Below are 23773 nucleotides of genomic sequence, written 5' to 3' on the forward strand. Positions count from 1 at the left end.
ATACAAATGGAAACCACAGCAAATAGGAGTCAACATTGCACTATATGACATAAAACAGTTTTGAAGCTTAAAAGTTCAAAGCATATTCACCTAACAAAATATATCTCTTAGTCAGGCAATAATTTCATTTAAAGACTCTTATCATTCTAGCAGTGCATCGGTGGTTTGGTTAGTTGAGCATCCGACTTTGGCTCAGGTCATGATCTCACAGTTCATGAGTTCAAGCCCTGCATCGGGCTCACTGCTGTCAGCACAGAACCTGCTTCAGATCCTCTGTCCCCTCTCTCTCTACCCATGTCCCACTTGTGCTCTCTCTCTCTCTCAAAAAATAAACACTAAAAAAATGAAGTATCTTATCATTCTAATAACTCCAGGATAGTACAGCAAGAGCCATACTTTTAGGGTAACTTTCTCTAATAATTTTATCTTACTGAGCTATTTTCAAAAGGCTTTACTTTGTGTGGTTTTTCAAAACGAAAAAAGAATTAACTAGTCTTGATCAAATCAAATTATATAATTTGTTCTTAAAGTTCCTTAAGCTTTGAAAAAGTGATTAAGACATACTTTTCATGAAAATATTGATCCATTGTGGAGATAGTATCCTCATTTTCCAAAATAAAATAAGTTATGATTGCCATAAGGAAATTTTCATTCACAGAAGTCATCTTTTTTAAGTGGCACTATTCAATTGTTTGTATGACTGGTTTCATTATTCATTCAGCTGTTATTTCTTTTCTTTTCTATTCTTTTCTTTTCTTTTCTTTTCTTTTCTTTTCTTTTCCTTTCTTTTCTTTTCTTTTCTTCCAGTGTAGTTAACATAGGGTATTATAATATTTCGGGGTGCACAATATAGTGATTCAACTCCGTGCTCATCAAGATAAGTGTACTCTTAACCCCCTTCACGTATTTCACCCATCCCCCCACTTACCTCACCTCTGATAACCATCACTTGTTTTGTGTAGTTAAGACTCTTTTTTTGTTTTGTCTCTTTTTTCTCCCTTTGCTTATTTGCTTTGTTTCTTAGATTCCTCATATAAGTGAAATAATTTGACATCTGTCTTTCTCTCACTGGCTTATTTTGCTTATCATAATATTCTCTGGCTCCATCCATGTCATTACAAATGGCAAGATTTCATTCTTTTTATGCCTGAGTAATATTCCATTATATATATACATATTCTTTATCCATTCATCTTCCAGTCAACACTTGGGCTGCTTCCATAATGTGGCTGTTATAAATAAACAGGGGATCCATATATCCTTTCAAATTAGTGTTTTCATATTCTTTGGGTAAATACCCAGTGGTGCTATTACTGGGTTGGAGAGTAGTTCTATTCTTCACTCTTTGGCGAACCTCCATACGGTCCTCCAGAGGGGCTGCTGCAGTTTGCATTCCCACCAACAGTGCAGGTGGGTTCCCCTTTCTCCACATCCTTGCCAACACTTAACGTTTCTTCTTCTGGTTTTAATTTTATCCATTCTGGCAGGTGTAATATGATATCTCATAGTAGTTTTGATCAGCATTTCATGATGATGATTATGGTTGTGCATCTTTTCATGTGTCTCTTGGCCATCTGGATGTCTTCGGTGGCTAAATGTTCATTTCTTCTGCCCATTTTTCAATTGGATTATTTGTTTTGTGGTGTTGAGCTGTATAATTTCTTTACATATTTTGGTTACTGACCCTTTATCAGATATGCCATTTGCAAATATCTTCTCCCATTCCGTAGTCTACCTTTTAATTTTCTTGATTATTTCCTCTGCTGTACAGAATTTATTTTGATGTATTCCAAATAGTTCATTTTTGGTTTTCACGAGACATGTCTAGAAAAATGTTGTTATGGCTGATGTCAGAGACACTACTTACTACCTGTGCTCTCTTGAAGGATTTCTAGGGTTTCAGGCCTCACATTTAGGTTCTTAATCCATTGTGAGTTTGGTATAAGAAAGTTGTCCAGTTTCATTCTTTTGCATGTTGTTGTCCATTTTTCCTAACATTATTTATTGAAGAGATTGTCTTTTACCCATTGTGTGTTATTTTCTTCTTTGTTGAAAGTTAATTGACCACATAATTGTAGGTTCATTTGTTGGATTTCTATTCTGTTCCATTGTTCTCTTTGCCTAATTTTGTGCCAGTACTATACTGTTTTGATCACTACAGCTTTATAATATAACCTGAAATCTGGAATTGTGATACTTCCTGCTTTGCTTTTATTTTTCAAAATTACGATGGCTATTTCGCATCTTTTGTGGATGCACATAAATTTTAGAATTGTTTGTTGTAGTTCTATGAAAACTTCTGTTGGTATTTTGATGGGCACTTCATTACATGCATGGATTGCTTTGGGTATGAACAGGTAGGTAGCCAAATGTAGGTAATAACATACATACATGCACACATGCATACCTGTGGATGCGCACACACACAGAGGCACACACACACAAATTCTCAGTTTAAATAATCCAAGAGATAACATGGTCATTGTTATGACCATAGACACTTGATTTCATTTGAGTCCTGCCTTTACTACTATTGTCTTTAACCCATAGCTTCCTTGGTAAATGAAGGGTAATAATATCACATGGTTCATGGGGTTATTGTGATTATAAGATAGCACAATCCATTTAAATTGTTTGGCAATCTGTAAATCTTTGTACAGTCCCTGAGATCACCATTAATACCAGTTTTTCTAAACATCATTAAAACTACCCACTGGAAATCACGTATATAGTTACTACTAAGTTAACCTCTGGATACAAAGTTGAACATCAGCTCCAACCCTCAGATAGACCACAGTCTACTCATTGTAGTGAGTACACCCACGTAACAATAAAGAGGAAGTAGGTATTTCTTCCTTCTCTGGGGAACAAGGTAGAGAAGCCCTGTGAAATTTTAGCAAGTAAACTGTAGCTTAGAAATCTACCTGGTTTGAGTAGACAAAGTTGACTATGAGAATTTTAACAATACAAGGAAGGAAATTTGCTTTGGGTCTAATATTTATAATAGTTAAGATTTTATCCCACCAGGCTAAATGATAATTTTGAAGAGTTTTGAGCAGGTTGTCTAAGGAATCATATTTGAATTTTAGGAAAACAGTGTTGACAGCAGTATGCTTCAAAAATATGAGGCATTTGGTTAGAGTTTTGAACAGAAAGGTCAGGATTAGGGAAGCAGCAATGGGAATGGTGAAGAGGAAATTGAGTCAAGAGTTAAAGACAAAAACACCCTTATTTTGTAAACAGCTGGACATCTTTGTGAGAAAATAAGATGTCTGGATTGACTCTTAGTTTTCTCTGTGGAGTAATTGAGTGGATGGTAGTTTTAGCTGCTAAATAAGAGTGATAGAAGGTTAGAAGGGAAGATTAAAAGCTCATTTTACAAATGCTGAATTTCAGGAAGCCACATCACATAGAAGTGCTCAGTAAACAAGAGAAAGTACAAGATTTGAGACTCCTATCCATGAAGTTACTAGTGACTTTTTTTAGATCAATAGAAAGAACTGCAAACAGGCATAATCCAAAAGACCTGTGAAAATATGGGTAAATACAATTAGTAATACAGGCATTTTGGTTGTTCCCAAAATACCTACTCCTCATCAGATATCCAGTCCAAGCCAGGCCAAGTTTCCCCTTTCCTCTCAACAGTGTAGACCAGAAATGAGCATGTGACTGCTTATGATATTGAGGTGACAAGGGAAATGTGATAGTGGGATTTATGGGGAAACATTTTTTCTTTCATAGTTTATTGTCAAGTTGGTTTCATTTTAACACCCAGTGCTTATCCCTACAAGTGCCCTCCTCCATACTCATCACGCTTCTTCCCCTCTCCCCCACCCCCATTAGCCCTCAGTTTGTTCTCAGTATTCAAGAGTCTCTCATTGTTTGCCTCCATCCCTCTCCTCAGTTATTTTCCTTCTCCTCCCCCATGGTCCTCTGTTAAGTTTCTCCTGCTCCACTTATAAGTGCAAACATATGGTATCTGTCCTTCTCTGCCTGATTTAATTTACTCAGCATAACACCCTCAAATTCCATCCACGTTGCTACACATGGCAGGATCTCATTCTTTCTCATTGCCATGGAGTATTCCATGTATAGATAAACCACATCTTCTTGATCCATTCATCAGTTGATGGACACTTAGGCTCTTTCCATGATTTGGCTGTTGTTGAGAGGGCTGCTATGAACATTGGGGTATGTGTGCCCCTATGCATCAGCATTCTTGTATCACTTGGGTAAATTCCTAGGAATAAGACATAGTAAGAAACAGTCTTTCTCTTCTGTCTCTGGGATGTGAGCCTCAAAATACTATAGCTATCTTGCTATAAGATCTAGGATAAAGTCTCCATAGAAAGTAACAGATTGGAAAAACAGAAAGAATCTGGTGCCACCAACACAGGGGGTGCTTTGCATTTTGTTGGCTGGGAGGTAACGTGTATCTTTACTATTCAAGTCATTTTGATTTGGAGTTTCTGTCACTTGAAGTTAAATCTTAATTACTGATTGTGTAGTCAATTTGATGTGTTGACTAGACAGGTAGCAAGATGTTTGCTCAAACACTTGGCTAGATGTTTCTGTAAAGATATTTTTAATGTGATCAACATTTACAATCAGTTGACTTTAAGCAAAGCTGATTACCCTCTAAAATGTCCATGTGCCTCATTCAATCAGTGGAAGGCCTTCCAAGCAGACTGGGGCTTCCTGAGGAAGGAATTTTATCTTCAGGTATAACAAAGAGATTCTGCCACAGTTTCCAGCCTTCAGCTTCAAGATTGCAAAAACAGCTCTTACAAAGATCTCCAACCTGACAGTTACCTTACAGGTTTTGGTCTTCCTGTCCACACAATCGTATGAGCCATTTCTTTAAAATAAATCTCTTAATACACATGTGTTCTACCAGCACTGGCATTTTGGAAAAAGATGACTGACACACTGATGCAGGGGTTCTATTTTGTAATTAGTAATATTATTTTCAAATAATAATAGATAATAATGATAATTGATAATCAAAATAATTACATAAAATGCATTGTCTGGTTCTTTTCTTCTATGAAATAACCTACCTTTGGCATAGTCCAGAAAGCTAACAGATTTAAATAATCTTAATCCTAGATTCATTTTATGAAGTACTTAAAAACCTATTCATCTGAAGCTATTTAGCTTTTTCAGAAATACTCAGTGAATATTTTTATGATTATTTTTAGCTTAAATTGGACAAGGCCTATTTTGCCTAACCCCATTTCTTTTGACTTCTGTGGCTCTGGCCAAATTTAACATTTGTTCTTTTATAATGGCAGGATTATCTTACCTACTTTTGTTTAGTACAAAAGAATTTTCTCACAGTAAAATTAAAACAATGGGAATATGTATCTAATTATTAGATAACATAATCTTAAACTCACAAATACATTTTTACTATCACTTATTGTCATGGACACCACTTTGCATGCCCTATGTTGAGTTACTAAAAGGATAGGTTTTTTTTAATGCAAATGCTTATTTCTATTTCTCTTTGTATGCTGCATTAAATTAATCATTATAATTTATATTTGATGAAGCATTTTAAAGTGTTTGCCAATAAAACACATGAAAAATAGAACACAAATCAAGCAACTATTGCCATGATATAGGCATTGTTATGAGAAAACATTCTATTACTCATAAACTGAAAAACATATGACAATAATTATACATGCTTGCTAAGAAAAATACTATAAATTTGAGTGAATATTGAGATACGATATAAAAATATGCTATGTGAGTTACATCTCAAATAAAGAAAAACATTTCTTCAAAATAGATGGATATAAACATTTGACAAAAGTACAAAGCTTAAACAATTTTATTTATGTAGGCCTAGGAGTCATTAAAATCTTATAAATTCTAGGTGGAATCAGATATCTCCTCCTTTTGCCTGATTGGTCTCAGTCTGAAATAGTATCATGTTTTTATTGAATGGTATTAATAACCAAAATCCTCAGAAAAAGATAAGACCCCACTGCAAGCATTCCAAACATCCTTCAATAATGTTTCATGGGAAATTAAATAAAAATATATTGAAAAGATTTTAGTTTTAAAACGAAAAATACAGGTGTAATGGAAGGACATATTTTATTTTATTTTATCTTATTATTTTTTTTTACAAATAGTTTATTGTCAAATTAATTTCCACATAACACCCAGTGCTCTTCCCCACAAGTGCCCTCCTCCATGCCCATCCCCCCTCCCTCCACATCCATCAGTCCTCAGTTTTTGTCAGCATTCAAGAGTCTCTCATGGTTTGCCTCTCTCCCTTTCCCCCACCATTTCCCCCCTTCTTCTCCCCCTTGTTCCTCAGTTAAGTTCCTCCTAATCCTCCTATATGTGCAAACATATGGTATTTGTCCTTCTCTGCCTGACTTATTTCACTCAGCATAACACCCTCAAGGTCCATCCATGTTGCTACACATGGCCAGATTTCATTGTTTCTCATTGCCATGTAGTATTCCATGGTATAGATAAACCACATCTTCCTGATCCATTCGTCCGCTGATGGACACTTAGGCTCTTTCCATGTTTTAGCTATTGTTGAGAGTGCTGCTCTGAACATTGGGGTGCATGAGCTCCTATGCAACAGCATTTCTGTATCCCTTGGGTAAATTCCTAGCAGTGTTATTGCTGGGTCATAGAGACGTTCTATTGTTAGTTTCCTGAGGAACCTCCACACTGTTTTCCAGAGGGGCTGTACCAATTTACATTCCCACCAACAGTGTAGGAGGGTGCCCGTTTCTCCACATCCTCGCCAGCATCTAGAGTACTCTGATTTGCTCATTTTAGCCACTCTGACTGGCATGAGGTGGTATCTCAGTGTGGTTTTGATTTGTATTTCCCTGATGAGGAGGGATGCTGAGCGTCGTTTCATGTGTCTGTTGACCATGGAAGCACATATTTTAAAAATGCTGTGGAAATCCACAAAACCTTGATTGCCTTTGTCTTAAATCTCAACATTTAAACATTTTGGAAGGGTGTTTACTCATTAACTCTATGTTCATAGTCGGATCTATGCTGAGAAATATGCTAACTGGTAGAGCAGTGTGTATGCATACAAGCATCCGCCTTCTTGTGCAGTGGGGAGACTGACAGTGAAGACAGGGAATCTGGGACTGAATGAGGAGCACACACACCCACAAGCTGTGGAATGAAAGTCGGACTATTGACTGGGAAGTGTGGGGCAAGAAAAGCTGGGGTGCAAGAAACACTGTGGATCATGATCAGCATCACTGGTGAGAAATGACAGTTAAGTCACCAAGAACATATGGACCCACATACGCAAATGCCTCACACCCAGAGAGGCACACTCAAACACAAGCACACACATTTCCCAGCATCAATCAGCCATACAGGTTTTTAATATTCAGCTTTATTAATTTTGTCCTGTTATGCATATGAGGTGCTTAGGACCAGAAACGGATTATAATTATTTACTTAAAAAGTGACCGCATGGTTCCCCATCCCTCAATTCTTAGCCTAGGTCAACACATTAAAAGTCAGGTCAAATGTCCTATACACACAAACTTTGCTATCTGTGTCATAAACAAAGAATGAAGAAAAAAAGTGAATTTTCTCTGCCTACAGAGGGGAAAGAGTCAGATGCTCTCCTGCCCTCCTATAGAGAGATCCTTGGATATGTAACCAGGTGGGAACTTCAATTCTCTATTTATTTATTTATAAGTACATCTCTCCAAGAGCCAGATAAATTCTGTGTCTCCAGGCACAAGGGTCCCCAATGCCCCCATCATCTTCCTTCTTGAAAGGGGAAGTTGTGCAAATCTCTGTGTACTTCTCACAATCTACCGAGTTGTAAATTAATTTGAATTTGCTTACTCTTAGCCCAAGATCCCAAGTTTCATCAAAATTCACTCAGAAAACCCTCATTGTCAAAACATGAAGATTTTTTTTCTCTATTATCTCCCAACAGTTAAACAGCATAATTATCACACTGTAATAAAAACTATAGACAACAGTTATAGAGTGCTAGAAAAGAAAGTAAATGGGTAGGTTGTTTTTAAATGATCAAAAGCAGCATGCCCAAGGAGGTAAATTTTAAACTAATACATGAAGGTGGGAAGGGGCAGACTATGGGCCATTAGGCAGAGTTAATAACAAATGAGAGAATTCCTGATAAAGGACAGGGTTTAGTATATACACAATTTAAAATAAAGATATTAGTAATAAATAAAATCATTGTGAATGATACTAGGGGAAACACATCACATGGCTGAGTACATGTCATTCTTCAAGGCTTTCATGCAATGGTAGGTGTTTTATGTAATGTACAATATATACATATTTAATATTTGTTGATTTCAGAAATTGCAATAATGTCACCTTGCATGTCAGGCATCAGCTTGCTTTGTACATGGCAGTGTTCATTCGGCAAAAATTCATAACTTGGATGCTGTCATTATTCAATGATTACCTTTGTACTTAAGTGTTTGAATGTTACAATTAAGAAATTCTTCCCCATTGGAAGTAATATAGATTTTCTCCCACATTACTTTTCTCACATTTACATGCATACTTTCACATTTAAATCATTAATATTTGGGGATATGTTTTTATAGGTGGTGTGAGATAGGGATATAATTCTCCCCATGCGATTGAGGTGGATAGTCTAATAATACCATTTATTCCTAGATTTGTGGTGCACTTACACCAAAGAGTAAGGTCTGCCACAAGTGTGGGGTATCTATTTCTGAACTCCTTAGTTCTATTAATCTCACTTCATTTTTTATTTCTCATATCAGTAGCATATTATTATTATTACCATGAATTTGTAACATGTATAAATATCTGGTAATGTGAGCTTTGTCCTTTGAGACTATTAACATTTTCATGATATTATATGTCTATAATTATTCAGATATTTTATGCCTTTGTACTAAGGATTTCTAGTTGGCTCACTCAATCTCCTTCATAACATAATCACAACATTTTTGTCTGGGCATATTGCTGCTCAGATAAAAGTCTATATTTTCCAACTTTCCTAGCAGCTAGGAGAATTTCTGAACACTTTGATGTAAGTAAAATGCTGTGTTCGTGTCCTATTTTCATCCCTTCTGACTGAAATATGACTGCGATATCAAGAGCTCCAACAGCCACCTTGTTAAAATAGTATCGAAAATTAATATGATGCAAAATTTATGAGAAATAGATTTTTGACAACTTTCCTGGTTTCTTAATTTTTCTATCTCTTCTTTAGTCAGTTTTACTTATTTATTTATGTTTTTTCTCTTTCTTTCTTTTTTTTTTAATATTTTTATTTATTTCTAGGAGAGAGAGAGAGAGACAGCGTGAGCAGGGGAGGGTCAGAGAGAGAGCGAGTCACAGACTGAAACAGGCTCCAGGCTCTGAGCTGGCAGTCAGCACAGAGCCCGACGCGGGGCTCGAACCCACGAACCACGAGATCATGACCTAAGCGAAAGTCGGACGCTTAACCGACTAAGCCACCCAGGCGCCCCCATGTTTTTTCTCTTTCATTTGTGCTATCAAATTTATTTATACACCTGAATAAGTTATTTCATATAATTCTTTGAATTTGCTCTGTAACTATAACTTCTTTCATAAAGAAATTTTATTGAATAATTTCTGTAAACATAAGGAAAGTTGTTTAATGAAAATTTCATATTTTTTAGTTTTGGATTGTTTGAAGAAAAATTATTACAAAAATATCTAAGGCAAAAATAACAGTTGACCTTCAAAACAAACAATAATTCCTTTTACCATGTTCTGTATTTATTGATTTTGTTGTTCTTTTAATTTTTTTATTTCAGTATAGTTGACACACAATATTACTTTGATTATTCCCTTTTATCTTTTCCAAAGTTCTATACTTCTTCCTTTATTAATTCTTCAGAACACCTAAATGTCTTTCTCTTTTATTCATTTCCTTAAGAACCATTATTTATTTTATTCATAATTTCTATTATGAATAAAAATTCTTCTGTTATTTTGGAATTAACTTATGCATTAATAATTATTAAGTCATATGATCATCCATCCCTATATTTATCTTTTTATTTTGCTATCTTTTAAAATAGAAGGCATCATTTATTTACTTTCATGTTAATAAAGAAGACTAACAATTTCCTCTGAGTACCACTTTTATTGTGTTTTTCAGACTTAAATATAGAGCACATTATTTGTTTTTATACATTTTTTAAAATTTATGAATGAAATAAAAAAGATTTTACGTGGTGATAAGTTCTTTGGAGAAAAACAAGCCATAAACAAGACATAACCAATAGTTAGGAATCATAACTGTAGTTGGAATTATCAAGAAAGCCCATTAAAATGTGGCATTTCAGGGTGCCTGGGTGGCTCACTTGGTTAAGCTTCCGAATTCAGCTCAGGTCATGATCTCATGGTTCGTGGGTTCGAGCCCCGTGTTGGGCTCTGTGCTGACAGCTAGTTCAGAGCCTGGAACCTGTTTAAGGTTCTGTATCACCCTCCCCTGCTCATGCTGTTTCTTTCTCTCAGAAATAAATAAAAAACATTAAAAATTTTTTTTAAAGTGACATTTCAGCAAGAACTTAAAGGAGATAAGGGAGCAAGACATGTGCATATTTTGATAATGAACATCACTGACAAAAGAGACAGCTAGTACAAAGACCCTGAGGTAGGAACATTCCTGGACAGTTTAAGGAACACAGTGCAGATCATTAGTTTGTCAATGTTGACTATGAACAGGAGCTTTTTTGTCTTTTACTGTGACAGAAATGGGGAACTATTTCTAACATTCTCTGACAAACATTTTAAGAAGGAAAACCCTAAACTCTAGCTATAGAGTTGAGAATCTACAGAGTCAGCATCAGGAGTGGGAACATAAAGAGATTGATGAGAATGTCTTGGATTAGCCTGGCAGTGATAAAGACAGTGAGAAGTGGCCTGAATTAGATACATTTTGAAGTATGAGTAAAATGGGATATAAGAGCAGGGCAGTGACACAGTTCAAGTTTGGTAGAATCAATAGCCCACAGGCTCCTGGTGAAAACTTTTGTGAATGGCTTGAAAAGAAATCTGAATATCGGAACAATTGCATGAAATTGAGAAAATGAAAGGTCTGCTGTTATAGACAGTGACAAAATGTGGCTATGTCCTGGGAATGATTTGCTGAGTGTGGAACTTAAGATCATTCAAGAAACTAGGAGTAAATCGGTTCAAGAGATTCATCAACCCATAAACTGAAATTATCAATAAATTTAATTTAAAGTGTTGCCAGAGTGAGGAAGTGAATTGGGTAATTAAATGCTTATCAGATAAAGATGATCTAACTAAGTATTAGGAGGTGATGATAACAGGTGGGTAATTTGATGATACATCCTATAACCTAAGTCTCAAAAGTGGGAATGGAATTGAGAAGGAGGAGCTGAGAGAGATTAGGAAATGGCCAGGATGTCTATTCCACCCCCAGGTCAAATATTCAAAAGTTTGGGAGGTAAAACAGCCCTTGCTGCAGAGGACTGCTGAGGAAGCAATGGCTGTGGCAAAGAGTCTACTTAGTTCAAACAAAAAGTCAAAGAGAAGCAGTTGAGGACAGAGAGTGCATGTTGGTGATGAAATGTGAGTTTCAGAGGACACTTAGAAATGACTCAGGAGCCAGGAAAACAGAAAATAAGGAAAATGAAGTAGAGAAGTGTTGAGGCAGAAGGAAGTTGGAAAGCAGGAGATGAGGGCTGACCTAGGGGCTTATCACAGTGACACCCATGTGACTCATCTTCATGGTCTCCCTATGGCAGTAGAGGAGATGGTAATGCTGTGACTGTTGAAGGAGAGTGCAGTCAGGACTTTTCAGGAGCATCCAGAGTCTTAAAACCTCCTTTTCCTTCCTGCCAATAATATAACACTCGAAAAACAGCTTATTTAGAGCATGTAGACCTAGGCTTCCCTCTTCAGGTGTGGTCCCTGCGCCAACAGCATCCTCAGCGACACCAGGAAATGAGTTAGAAATGTAAACCCTTAAGTTACAAATCAGACCTAGGAAACAGAAGGTTCTGACATGCAACCTAGTCATCTGTGTCTTAATAAGTACTACAGGTGATTCTGATGTACATCAAGAGTTGTTTGAGAACAACTGCCTTAGACCATAAGTTCTGGGACTTTCTCCCACTTGATTTATCCCCATTATGATCTGAAGATCAATGTTCATGGCAGAAAAACCCATTCTAGGAGCTATGCTCTAACAGATACACTGCACTTACTCATAATAGTTCATTTGTTATATAACATTTTAAAGAATTTCAATGATGTTACCATAGAAAGAGTGGACCAAGACTCGGGAATAATTAGTAGATACAATCAAAACTTCCCCCAAAAGATTAAAAGTTAAAACTATTGAGACTAGAGGAGCCTGGGTGGCTCAGTCAGTTAAGTGGCCGCCTTCAGCTCATGGTCATGATCTCGTGTTCCATGAGTTCAATGCCCAGTTAGGCTCTGTGCTGACAGCTCAGAGCCTGGAGCCTGCTGCTTCAGATTCTGTGTCTCCCTCTCTCTCTGCCCCTTCTCTCTGCCCCTCCCCCGCTCAAGTTCTGTCTCTCTCTGTCTCAAAAAATAAATAAACATTAAAAAAATAAAAAAATAAAACTGTTGAAACTATTAATTCTGTTGAACTTAATTTCCTAAATAAAATTAAACTATATTTGTTGAAGAAATTATATGTATATACACCAAAATAAAATTAGTATTCTTTCAGATAAATAGAGACTTGAAATTGAAAATTAAACTATACCTCTGGAAAAAGAAAAATATCAATATATAACACCTTTATAAAGAAAAGTCAAAGAGAAAGTAATTGAAGTTGAATAATTTTTTCATAAAATTAAATGAAATATGATAAAAATATCTGTTAATAATCCAAAACTTTTTTTTCCTTTGAATGATTGCATTCAATTTAGATAGCATATACACTTTACGCTTTACATGTGATATAATAAAATGGTTAAATACAGATGTTTGACCCATCTGTTAGAAAAAAAATCCTTTCAAAACTGTGATTGAAAAGATAATTAATTAATGGATAAAATGGAAATGGAGTCATTACTATTAATTTATGTTTGACTCCACATGAAAAATTGGCAGATTTCAGATCTCATTAGTATTATTGAGACTGTTAAAACAGAAAAAAAATCAGTTTTTCATAAAATATTAGCAGACGGGCTCACTCAATGAAGAAACAGGCTAGATTAATCAATTCATTTATTCAACAAATTTATTCAGCAGCCCAGCCTGCTATATTATTACTGGTTTAAGCAAACCTGGTTTCTGCATTTCAGATATTTCGGTCCTGGCAGTAACGTGGCACTGTGACTCATTCCTTTCCATTCATCCATCCACAAGAAAAGTTTCACCTTCTTAAGTGTGACATCTTGATAACTAGGATTTATGTGCTTGGGCATTCAACATTTTCAGTCAGGATCTGCCTATTTTGCGCGATGATATTGTGATTTATAATAAGAAATATATATTTGGTCTTCCTCCCCATTTCTTGCAGAGTTCCTAAAACCTTTGGAATTTCATAAGTGATGAGAACCATAAAGGTGTCTTTTTCTATGTTAATGAGATGACTTCTGCAAAGTCCTTTGGTAACCTAAAGATGAGAGCTGGTTGTCAGGAAAACCAGCCAAGTGATTGGAGGGTGGGAACCTTCAGTCCCACCCTCTGATCTCCAGGAAGGGGTGAAGGCCTGGAGGTCGAATCAGTTGAAATTGGTCAATGATATAATCAGTTGTGTCTATGTAATGAAGCCTCCATAAAAACACAAAAGGATAAGGTTCAGAGAGCAACCAGATTAGTGAACATGTAGAGATGGGGGAGGGTGACATGTTCAGAGAGGGCATGAAAGCTGCACACCCTTTCCCCATACCTTGCCCTCCATCTGGATGTTCCTGAGTCATCCCCTTTCATAATAAACTGGTAATCTAGTAAGTAAAATGTTTCTGTGAGTTCTGTGAGCTGTTCTATAAATCAAGCCAATATGGGGAGGGAGTCTTAAGAACCTCTGGTTTAGCCCATCAGAAGCATAGATGATAACTCAGTTTTGCGATTGGTGTCTGAATGGAGAGAAGGTCAGGCCTGTAGGACAGAACCCTTAACCTATAGGTTCTGATGTTATCTCCATGTAGAATATCAGAATTCAGTTGAATCATAAGACACAAAACATTGCTTATTCAAGGTGTAGGAAGACCCTCCCGCCAACCCATGTTTATGCACGCGCGCGCGCGCACACACACACACACACACACACACACACACACTGAAATTCTTTCCAGGAACTCAATTATGCATATTCTTCTGAAAAAAGGCTTATATTAACTCTTCATTGGTGATTAACACTTAGTAGTTTAGCAGAGGTTCAGCAAAAATCTATAAAGTGAAGCATTTCTAGAAAGACTCAGAGGTAGGGGGAAATACATATGTGAAGATAATAGTATCTTTGTCCTACATTTGGATAAAGGCCACCCTGATGGAATATATGGTAGATAACTTAACCCTAAGAAACATGCCCTTTAAAATTTAAAGACCAACAGCAGTACTTGTCGTCTCGCTGTAACCAAGATTTTATCTAAAGCTAAGCCCACATTTCAGCTACAAATAAACATAATATTGGCTGAAATTAATAGGGTTTAGCGGAAGAAGTAAAATCTCTTTGTTGCTGTGAAAATCATAAGAACATATTACATGAAAATATAGTTATAGGGTTTGATCAATTAATACCAACACTTTCAGTAGCTGGATATATAATAAAAGAGGTTCCATTTAGGCAAGACAATCTTGTAAATACTTCATGGAACTAATATGTTCTTCCAAGGCTAAAGCTAAGAAATTTAAGGGAAAAATAATGTAACAAGAATTCAAATCATACTATAAAATTAAGCCAAAATAAATAGAAGCCTTTCTAATAAGACTAAAAATGTATGTGGGGCTAGATGAAGATGTGAAATTTTCAGAAACACACACACACACACACACACACACACACAATGTGATTAAATAGACAATAAATGCTTGGATTGATGAATTTATTGATTACTTCAAACTAACTGAAGGTTTTCATTTATGTTTGCTTAAATTGGAGCTACTAATCAAAACACTGAACTTCTGGATACCTGAAATATGAGTTTGGCTACATGTGTAACTTAGTGGTAGATCACTATAATTCCTTAGACAATAAAATTATTGGGTTTCACTCATGCCTCCGGGGGCAACTGATTTAAGGTTATTGGTCCACAAGTTCTTAATATTTTTAAAGTTATATTAATAAAAATAAAGTTTTCTTATGGGTATTGAAGAAAATAATGAGTTTAAAATGTTTTTATTTTACATTAAACATATAAACATATTTATTATGATTATAAATAAGGTATAAAAACAATGATTTTAAATAAGATGTTAAGAATATACTCTACTCACAAATCGAACAACCCAAATCCAAATCTCTCCTCTCAAACTCCAAAAAGTATACAGAACAAAGAAACCAAAACAAAACAAAACAAAACAAAACAAAATAAAAACCAACCAAACAAACAAACAAAACCATGTTCTCACCCAACAACACAAATCAAATCAAACCAAACAAAACCATCATCAAAGACAATAGCATAATTAGGAAAAAGAATATTCCAAACTTCAAATAATATGTAAATAGGAAATAAACATCCCAAATTCAGCAAAGTCAGTTTCCAAGTCCATTCAGAAGGAAATACGTCACTGGGGTACTCTGTGGAAAACACAAGGAAGAGGGACATACAAGGATAAAATACAGATAAAGTCACCTCAAGAAATAGAAAATCCCATGTTTTATCTATTTATTTACCTTTGGAGAAATCCCCATGCTAAATGTAGACAATCTGCAAACAGTCCTGAGGACCAGTGGACCATAGTGAGTAACATCAGTGGATAACAGCAGCCTTTCACCAAAACCCTCTGAGCTTTCTTTGGTGGCATTTTTCATTTTTATGGCTCTCATCTCTATCCCACTCCATCTAAAAGCCAACACCAGTATGGTGTTTTCAGAAGCCTTCCATCAAGATTGTGGAGCCCTCTCCAACCACAGAGAAAAAGCTAAGGGTGGCCCTTAAGCAAAGATTGCAGAGGGTGTAGTGTCAAAGCCCAGCACTGCTGGTGATCAAGACAATTCTGAGATCTATGCAACTCTGCCAGATATCACTCACTTGGTTCCTTCTCTTTCTCATTTTGCTTTTTAAACTTCCTTGCTAGTTTCCTTTAGAAGCATTTTCTCTATTTGCCATAACCTCCCCCGCCGCCCCCAGGACTCCAAGCCAAAACAAAAACAAAAACAAAAACTAGGAAAATAAAAGAAGGAGACCTGAAATTGTATGAATTCCCAGGAAAAAGTAGTGCTTCTGAGGGAAGATGGGAGCAATCTGAAATGAGAGGTGCCCTTTGCAGGCTTGATTCTGAAAGAAAGAAAGACAGAGGTGGGATAAGTCAGAGCCATAGAGAAACCATAAAGAATGGTGATCCAAAGACATACTAACATGTCGCCTTCCCCAATGAACACAATCAGTTTAACAAAACTATACTTGACTATATCCAATGCTATTGACAGACAGATTCAAGTGTCAGTCCCTTCAGGATTACCCAAGCTACAGAAGGCTACATCATCAAAGGTAATGTTCTTTCTCAAGGTGGCTTACAACCAAGACTTTTTGGAGGAAAAGTATGAAGACGTGTCCATCTGCCTTAAATGGGACAATTTTGGAAGGCCATCGTAGGTCCAGATCTCCCCATGGAAACAGCCAGAGATGTTTTACAGCTTTATTTCTCCCTCTACCACCCACTCACCACTGCTTTCGTCCACTAGCTTTATTAAGGTGTTGATCTTAATAAAGTCCAGATTCTAGTTCAGAGTCTGTTGCTAAGGCGCCTAACCTGTGACATTAAACCAACCCAAACCCTCAGCACCTCCTGCACACCACTGTAATTTGTGATGCAGGAGGAAAAAATCATTAAAATTAAAATGCAATCTTAAAATATATTTTAAGAAGAAAACAGAATATGATAGGCCTTAGCTAATTAAAAGTGTCCCCTAGAAATCATGAATGAAGAAGAAGAAAATTATAATTAAAAAATAATCCTTAAACTATTATTTACCCATGACGAAATCCCTGGGACAGAATGGCGAAAAAAAGGACAAAAGGAAGGAAAAGAAACGTTCAAATTAAGAGTTGTACATAATGAAGGAAGAAATTTGAAATGACCCCAAAATAATCTTAGAAATAAAAATTACAAGTATCAGGGAAGTAAGCATGACAGTAGTCCAGACAAAGAATGAAATCAGAAGATAAAAGGGTAAGAAAATAAAATAAAAGAAGAAGTAAAAGGAATCACTGTTTGATCTGATGACAAAAGCAAAGGCTATATTATATGCACAGAACTCATAAAGAAAAAAAATGAAGAACATACATTTAAAATTTCTAAGAAAATTTCATAGAAATAAATGAAGGCTTGAATTTCATATTGGAAGAGTCTATGGTGTATCTGGGGAAATTAAGCTGAAATGGTCATTTCACTGATAGATCCTGTGGTAGTTAAATGATCAGACTTTAACAAATAAATAAGCAGGCATGAAAGTCCAAACGACTCCCAGAAAATAACTGTTAGGCATTTATAAAAGAAAAAAGTAATGAGAGGAGGAGGAGGAAGAAAAGAAGAAAATCAACTCGGCCTCAGATGTTTTGAGAGGAATATGGAATAGTGGACTGAAACGCAGCAGATTTACAGGAAACTAGAAAATCAAAGTGTGAACCGAGGACTTTAATATGCAACAAAGCTGTTCAGGTATCAACACCTTAGAAAAAGAGCTTTAAATATGCAATAACTCAGGGCTCACTGCACTCTTGAATCTCTCTTTTTAAAATGGCCTAGAAAACAAGCTTTGACACCCAAAGTTGGGGGGGGGGGGAACTTTAGCAAAAGGACAGGAAAGCAATGCATTCTTCGACTAGTAGGACCAAAATAAGGTGGGGACAGAGTGGAAGAATAAGAGTTGAATACTCTGTGCTCCAACTGAAAAATAACTTAAAAGGAAGATCAAGTCCGGGGGAAATGGGAGGTTGAGTGGTCTCCTTGATCAGATCATAGCTAATGGTTGGAGTAGAAAAATGTTAGGTAAAACTGAAAATCAAAGAGTAGGAAACTAATTAAGAAAGACTGGAACTTGCATTATATCAGCCTTTAGGATAAAGGTGACAGTAGAATAACAAACATGAGACCTTTCTGAATTCAAAAAAGAAAAAAGGAAAAAGAGATAAAAATAGAACAATAAGAGAGTGTAGACGCAGAGTATGTGCATATATGATATAAAATAATATGACTGGTTTTAGACAAAAGACATCAGGTGTGTCATCAATGTGAGTTGGCTTTACTCAACTAGTAAAAGAAGCTAAGCATGTTCTTACTAGCAGTGAATAGATAGACCAATTGAAAAAATTCCATATTAATAACGCATATGAATATTTGGCCTCTTGTATCAATAGAGAAGATAGATTTTTCAATAAATGGCAAGGACAAATGGATAGTCAACAGAGAATAGGTAAATTTGAATCCATATTTTATGTCATAATAAAGAAGTCACCCAAAATAGATTAACATCTATTACAAAATGAAGTACAGTCCTTTTGAACATAACTTTTACTATGGATTTCATTTTGAATGATACTGTTTTACATATTCATAAAACAAAATTAAATTTAGGCAAAGGGAGATATGATAAAATAGAACTATTAGCAGAAAACCTTAATTGTATATAAAATTGAAAGCTGAATAAAAATATATATTTTTTGAAATGTTTATTTATTTATATTGAGACAGAGAGAGACAGGGAGCACAGTAACAGAGGTGCAGCAGAGAGAGGGAGAGAGACAGTCCCAAGCAGGCTCCCCACTGTCAGCACAGAGCCAGAAGTGGGGCTCGATCTCACAAACTAAGAGATCACGACCTAAGCTGAAATCAAGAGTCATATGCTCAGAGGACTGAGCCATTCAGGCACCCCAAGAAAAATAATTAACTTTCTAACACAATGATCTGACTACACAGCATCAGTTGGATATATTCTAAATGAAAAAGTAACTCTAAAGGAGTCTTGAACTAGATTTAAAATGTGTTATTGTTGGCTCAACTGGATGGCTCATTCAGTTAACTAAGCCTCCGACCCTGGCTCAGGTCATGGTCTCACAGTTGGTGAATTCAAGCCCATCATTGGTCTCCGCACTGGAGCCTTTTTCTATTCTCTGTCTCTCTCTCTCTCTCTACCCCTCCCCTACTGGCACTCTTTTTTTTTTTAAAGAAGATTTTTAAAATATGTTATTGTGAGTAATATTGGTTTCATAATTCCCCAAACTACTTTTTTATGTATTGAATAGAGACAAATTGGTAAATACATTAATATTCCTGGTAACCATGTGATTATTGTGGGAGAAATATGGTATAAATGTGGATGGAGGAGAGAAATATCCATCCATTGTTGAATTGCCTATGAAGGTATCAGCACAAAGTTGAGAATACTCCTAGTATTATTTTACTAGCTTATGTCTATTGAAATGTCCTAGAAACAATGACATCCCAGGAGAAATTAGTGTACCTAGAGCCCAGATATCAGGCTATAATACAGTTTCCCAATAAAAGCAAGAAAAGTTCTTTGGAGAAATCACCTGTTCCAGATATAGAGGAGAAAACATGAATGGTGTGCCTGAAATACCTTGTTATGCTGGAAAATAAGGATTTTCATATTTCTTCAACTGCCTTTAATCTAGGAAATTTTTTTTCTACATACAGGCATTTCAAAAGTTCATAAAAACAAGCTTTATATGATTCCTGCTGACAATTATGGGAAAATTTGAGGATCTAAAAGAATAGTGGCAATAATAGATTATAATACTTTTAAAAAAGAGTGCATAAGTATAATAAAATTAAGAAGACAAAGGAAAAGAAGCTTGTTTTCAGAAGGATACCACATTATACATGCAAAATATCCAAGCAATAATTGGTTGAAACAGATCAGGAATAGATACTAGACCATGGAGTAAATTGTGGTTGAGAAACAGTATAAGGAGACGGACCGAAAGTATCATCCTATAGAATACTTATTACAAAGAGAAAATAATAATTTAAGAATAAAGAAAGTCTATTGATCCAACTTAACATAACCAATGACTGTATAAATTCTAATTGTGTGAATCTGATCACGAAGAAACAGACAATCCAGTTGCCCAACTATTGACCTCAGTTCTGTAATTTATCAATGCTATGAAAGAAAATAATTCCTATATTAAAGGTGGTTAAAGAAATATGAAAACTATATACAGTGTATTATCTTTAATTGGATTCTGTATAAATATGCTATAAATCTTTCATTAGGAAATTGAGCAAACATGAATATGTTATCAACACTATATTCTTTGAATGTGATCATGGTACTGTGATTATATCAGAGAATATGTTTGCTCCTAAAAAATTCATAGTAGACACAGGCACAAAGTTACCAAACTCAACTCAAGAAGATGTGGTTTATCTATACATGGAATACTACATGGCAATGGGAAAGAATGAAATCTGGCCATGTGTAGCAACATGGATGGAACTTGAGGGTGTTATGCTGAGCAAAATAAGTCAGGCAGAGAAAGACAGATACCATATGTTTGCACGTATAGGAGGATTAGGAGGAACTTAACGGAGGACCGTGGGGGAGAAGAAGGGGAAAAATAGTGGGGGAGAGGGAGGGAGGCAAACCATGAGAGACTCTGGAATGCCGGAGGGTTGATGGGGGTGGGGGAGAGGGGAAGGGGGGGTGATGGGCATGGAGGAGGGCACTTGTGGGGGTGAGCACTGCGTGTTATATAGAAACCAACTTGACAATAAACTATTTATAAAAAAAAGAAAACAGGAAAAATCTTTAAATATACTTATAATGAAGTTTTGCTCTTTGTAATTCAGCCTTGTGTTTTTTTCTAAAACCTCAATTTTGGATGACATAAAGAGAAAATATATTTGTATAACCTCAGAGTCAAGATGTAGAGTAGGGAGGGGGCTTGGGGTAGGGAAGTCTTATTAAGCAAGAAAGAATATTTAGGACAGGAAAATTGTGGATGCAATTACATAATAGTTGGAAGTATCTGATGAAAAATAAAATAAACAAAATTTTAAAAAATCATACTAAAGTATTTAGGGGTAAAACGTCATCATGTCTCCAACTTAGTCCCAAATGATTCACCAGACAAAAATATGATTACTTATCTAGAAAGATTTTTAAAACATGGCAAGATGTAAGTAATTATGGTAACAAAGTGTTCGTGGATGTTCATTAAACTATTCAATCAGCTGTTTATGTTTGAAATGTTCAACATAAGTTGTAGGGAAAAAGGCATACTTGAAATTTTACCAGGGCTAAAAAAAATACCTTCGGACAATGTTGCTAGCCTGCTTAAAAAATTAAAACCAACTGGCAACTAGAATGAAACATATATATCATCAATATTTTCAAAATAATAGCTGTTAAATTCTCGATTGGTTGTACAGAAAAATTAAGAAATCATTTGAAAACTCATTAAAATGACAACCTTTATATATAGGGAATTCAGTTTTCAGTTTTCTCTTAAGAAATCACAACATAAAAGAAGACAAGCATGGATGCAAATATCACTATATATTTTGGAATTAACTGAAAACAGGTTTATGCAAGAAAAAATGTCGGGCAAAGAAAACTACCTAGTATGATGCCGAAAGCAAAGCTTTTCAGATCTGGCTTCCCTGAAATAATGGGATGTGGCAGTGGTACTCCTGAGGACGCTGCCTTTCTCCCTTGCCGGCATCATCACCATGACAACCTAGATTACATGGACTCCTCAGCTAATTGATGCTCCATTGGGCTTTCACGTTTTCTTCCATGTCCTCCTCCCAGAACATCACAGACTACTTTTGTTCTCAAATCAACAGCGCACTAGAAGGCTTCCACTCAGCTCGAACTCGGGCTAACTGTCCACTACACTAGCAATTTGGCCACAGATCCCCAGCCTCAATGGCTTACCCATTAAATGGTAGATCTATCTTTTATCAGAGTTTGAATAAAGAATATATTGGATACTGCCAGAAAAGGTGCTCACAGTGCCTATAAAATGTATTTGCCTAATTTTATTGTGCATACACACCCTCCCTGCTTCAATCTTCATTAGAAAAAATTACAGAATTCACTACTGGAATGGTATTCGCTCTTTGCTCTTGATCATGTTTTCATACAAGTTTTGCAAGAACATTTTGTAAATTGCATCCAATGTCTTAATGCTACTTTTTAACGTGGACTATCCAAAAAAGATATATTTATTAGTTCCCATTTGGTGAAATATTAGTAACTACTTAAATGTTTTCTTCCTGCCACCTTTTGTAAATTATTTTCTTTCCTACATCACCTTACTAGGATTTCTTTTTTTTTTTTTAATTTTTTTAATGTTTGTTTATTTTGAGAGAGAGAGAGAGAGAGAACGCTAGCAGGGGAGGGGCAGAGAGAGAGAGGAAGACACAGAATCCGAAGCAGGCTCTAGGTTCTGCACTGTCAGCACAGAGCCGGATGTGGGGCTTGAACTCACGAGCCGTGAGACCATGACCTGAGCCAAAGTCAGATGCTTTACCAACTGAGCCACTCAGGCACCTCAACCTTACTAGGATTTCTTAAAATTCCTACTTAGGCTATAAAGTGCAGGAGATCAGGGGCCTTATCTTTCTTTATCACCACTGAAAGCCTCTTGAGTAGCATCATTCAGGGTTACCAGTTGTGACGGGCCTGGATGATAACCCCTCCAAAAATACCCAGGTCCTAATCCCCAGAACCTGTTATATGGCCAAGGTCAATTTAAGATCAGATTATGGATTTGGGGTGGAAAGACAATCTTGGGTTATCCCACTGGGGATATGTAACCTCGAGCATTTTTATAAAGAGGAGGTGGGACAGTCAGATACAAGGTTGTGAACATGCTCTACCTTCTTGTGAAGAGGGAGGCAGAAGCCAGGAGGAAGGCAGGTGGCCTCCTGAAGCTGGAAAAGATAGGAAATGGATTCTCCTCCATGGACTCCAGAAAAAAAATAGCCCTATTGACCCCTTAACTGTAGCACAATGAGACGAATTTTAAATTTCTGCCCTCCCAAACTCTAAGATAATACATTTGTTTTAAGCTATTTTTGCAGCAGCAATAACTTATCATCAATCAAAAATCTTTGGATTTTAGGGACACCTGGGTGGCTCAGTTAGTTGGTTGCATGTCTGACCAGCTCAGGTCATGATCTTGTCATTTGTGGGTTTGAGCCTGGCATCAGGCTCTGTGCTGGCAGCTTGAAACCTGGAGCCTGCTTTAGATTCTGTGTCTCTCTCTCTGTCCCTCTCATGCTTTCTCTCTCTCTTTCTCAAAAATAAATATTTAAAAAAAAAATCTTTGGATTTTATTGCTGTAAACTCAAGCTTTCTACATTGAGGTAATTCTTATTAGATCATATATAAGTAGGATCAGGATACAAAATGAGACTTTTCTGATAATAAATGCTATATTTTTATTAGATTTGCTAAATTATATCAGTCACTCCCACAAGAGGTTGTAGAAAAGTTTTACATATGTTTGGTACTAAAATATTTTTCTACAGTATTTTATTCATTTTAAGTAAAATAGGCCAGCAAACAAATGTAATTTAGTATGTTTCAATGATTAATATGCATTTCTGGAGTGAAAGTGTTAAG

General features: G+C 36.0%; 1 long non-coding RNA gene across 1 annotated transcript; it reads right to left on the reverse strand.

Annotated features, from left to right (window-relative positions):
* Positions 1-874: 874 nt before the first annotated feature.
* LOC120243877 lies at positions 875-14240 on the reverse strand. Its single transcript, XR_005531419.1, has 4 exons — positions 14231-14240; positions 12108-12109; positions 2725-2735; positions 875-948 (listed from the first exon to the last, which is right to left on the reverse strand). It is a non-coding gene; the product is annotated as an uncharacterized LOC120243877 (long non-coding RNA).
* Between the last annotated feature and the right edge of the window lie 9533 nt (positions 14241-23773).

This window comes from Hyaena hyaena, unplaced genomic scaffold, assembly GCF_003009895.1.
Source record: "Hyaena hyaena isolate Hyena2069 unplaced genomic scaffold, ASM300989v1 scaffold_360, whole genome shotgun sequence".
NCBI classification, from domain to species: Eukaryota; Metazoa; Chordata; class Mammalia; order Carnivora; family Hyaenidae; genus Hyaena; species Hyaena hyaena.